Here is a 3105-nt window from a genome sequence, read left to right as displayed (position 1 = left end):
GTGGGGGGGGGGGGGGGGGTCTGCCAGCAGCCTCCGGTCCCTTTGGGCACCTCATGGTCAAGCGACCAACAGGGCAAGAAGAGAATGAAGCAGCGACATTTGCCCCTGACCGTGCCCGGCGGGCGGTAATCTCCAGCAGGNCTCCTCCCCATTTCTGACCATCTGCCCCCCTCCTCCCCCAAAACTGCTACTCAAAGCCTTGACCTTGACTCAGCATCTGGCTTTGGAAGCCCCTCGGTCTTAGTTCAGGCTGCTGTAACAAGTGACCACAGGGCCCCTGGGTGGCTCAGCTGCTTGAGCGTCTGACTCTTGATTTCAGCTCAGGCCATGATCCCAGGTTTGTGGGATCAAGTCCCGTCTCAGGCTCCACACTGAGTGAGGAGCCTGCTCAGGATTCTGTCTCTCTCTCCCTCTGCCCCTCCCCCCAGTCATGCTCTCTCTCTAAAATAAAAACATAAAATAAACAAGTCACCACAGACTGGATGGTTTCAACAGCAAACATTTATTCCTGGAGGCCAGCGGATCTGGAATCTGGGACAGCCTCTCTGCCGATGGCTGCCTTGGCATTGTTTTTGCACGTGGCGGGGTAGGGGGGCGGGAGAAGCAAGCAGTCCCAAACCTCCCTGCTAAGGGCACTAACTTCATCACGGGATTACCCCCCAAAGGCGCCCACCATGTCCAAAACCATCACCTCGGGGAATCGGGTTTTAACATTCAAGTTGGGGAGGGGACGCAAGCATTCATTCCGTCGCGTCTGTCTCAGACAAACAGAGAACGAAGCATTAATCCCACCTTCTCTGAGTGGGATCTGAGCCAGGGTAACCATAACCGACGAGGGAAATTTTTCTTTAGAGACAGTTCACGGCTAATAATAAAGAAGGAGAAATGACATAATTAGAAGGTCTCCGTTTGGGGCTCCTAACAAAGTATTGGATCCAGACAATGGTCTTCAGTAGCCATTAGATCCGAAGGCCATGGGCTGCATGGGGGCCACGAAAAGGTACGTCCGCATCCTAATCCCTGAAGCCCCCGGAATGTTAACTTGTTTGCAAGAAGGGTCTGCGTGGCTGTAACTCATTACATGAATTCGTTCCCGAAATTCAGTGAACGGTTTTGAGATGAGATCGTCCTGGATTAGCAGGTGGGGCAAAGCCGGTGACGAGGGTCCTCACGAGAGACAGACCGAGAGGGACACAGACACTTGCAGATGAGGCAGCGAGACCTCAGAGAGAGAGGCTGGAGCAAAATGCAGCCGGAGAATCCAGCGAGTGCCACCTGCCACCAGGAGACGACGACGAGCAAGAAAACTCTGAGTCTGCAGAGGGTGGGGGATGCTGCCATCGCCCTGGGGGGGGTGGATGCCCCGCCTCCAGGCCCGTGGGAACACACCCCGTGGGGGCCTGGGGGGCTCAGACCATTAAGCATCTGGCTCCATCTTGGCTCAGGTCATCATCTCACGGTACATGGGTTCGAGCCCCACATCAGGCTCTGTGCTGCACGTTTGCTCAGAGCCTGGAGCCTGCTTCGGATTCTGTGTCTCCTTCTGTCCCTCTCTGCCCCTCCCTCCCCTGCACATACTCTCTTTATCTCAAAATAAATATTACAAAGAAAAAAAGAAAACAGGATACGTTTCTGTGGTCTAAAGCCACCACGTTTGTGGTGCGCTGTAACAGCGGCCGCAGGCAGCTACCACAACCAGGGGCCTCATCAGGAACGGACCAGACCGATAGTACCGGAACTTCCCGATCAACCCCGGGCCCACTAGCAGCCACCGCGTGCCTCCCTATGGGATACACGGCACTACTTACGAAATATTCCCAGGAAAAAAGTGAATGTATGTTTAAATATTTTTAAAGTATATTTTGTTTATTTGAGAGAGACAGAGACAGCGCAAGTGGGGAAAGGGGCAGAGAGAGAGGGAGAGAGGATCCCAAGCAGGCTCCGCACTGTCAGCTCAGAGCCCCCCATGTGGGCCCAAACCTACGAAACCGTGAGATTGTGACCTGAGTCAGAACCAAGAGTCATACGTTCAACTAACTGGGCCACCCAGGTGTCCCTAAAAAATGAATGTATGTTTAATCAAACTTCTAAATATCATTACAGGGGACGCAGGACCACGTGCCACACAGGGACACACTCAGCCGAATCTAGAACATGGGAAACATGTGACAGGGAAACAACCCAGTTCCTTTTATTTTATTATTATTTTTTAAATATTTTTATTTATTTCTAGGAGAGAGAGAGAGAGACAGCGTGAGCAGGGGAGGGTCAGAGAGAGAGGGAGTCACGGACTCTGAAACAGGCTCCAGGCTCTGAGCTGGCAGTCAGCACAGAGCCCGACGCGGGGCTCGAACCCACGAACCGCGAGATCATAACCTAAGCGAAAGTCGGACGCTTAACCGACTAAGCCACCCAGGAGCCCCTAACCCAGTTCCTTTTAAACAAACAAACAAAATTGCACAGGAGAAATGAAGGAGGAAGAGTTACCGTTTAAAAGATATTTTTAAAAAATTAACCAAGAAAAATTAATCACATGCAATGTTTAGACCTTACTTGGCTCCTGGTTTGGACAAATCAACTATAAAATTATATTTTTTAGACACTCATGGGAAATTGATCATGAAACCTATATTAGATAACATCAATTTGGGGGGTAGAGGGTGATCATGGAATTATGGTTATTTATCTTTTTTAATGTTTATTTTTGAAAGAGAGAAAGAGAGACAGAGTATGAGCAGGGGAGGGGCAGAGAGAGAGGGAGACAAGAATCCAAAGTAGGCTCCAGGCTCCGAGCTGTCAGCACAGAGCTCAATATCGAGCTTGANCCCCGCGCCCTCCCCGCCCCCCCCCCCCGCCGTGCCCGCAGTCCCCTCGGCCTTTGGGGCCCCCTCCTCGCGACCCCCGCCGTCCGGCAGGCTCGCTCCCAGCGGCACGGGCCCCCGCCTCCACCTGTCTCCCCCAGGAGCGTGGTCGGCCGGTTGGACCCAAGGCCACCCCTGCCCCCCGCATCGACACACAAAGCCCCCGAGTTACTTAACTGCTGTGCACAGAAGTGGCTCAAGGCCCCGGGCGCCCGCCCGCCCCCAGCAGTGGCCGCGGGAGCGG

At 53.3% G+C, this 3105-nt stretch overlaps 1 protein-coding gene across 1 annotated transcript in view; it reads right to left on the bottom strand.

Moving 5' to 3' along the window:
* HAPLN2 (hyaluronan and proteoglycan link protein 2) overlaps positions 1–3105 on the bottom strand; it is a 14661-nt gene that overhangs the window by 6859 nt on the left and 4697 nt on the right. The window lies entirely within an intron of this gene.

This window comes from Crocuta crocuta, unplaced genomic scaffold, assembly GCF_008692635.1.
Source record: "Crocuta crocuta isolate KB4526 unplaced genomic scaffold, BGI_CrCroc_1.0 scaffold528, whole genome shotgun sequence".
NCBI lineage: Eukaryota > Metazoa > Chordata > Mammalia > Carnivora > Hyaenidae > Crocuta > Crocuta crocuta.
The sequence above is the reverse complement of the archived record's forward strand: the minus strand, read 5'-3'. Positions and strand labels throughout refer to the sequence as shown.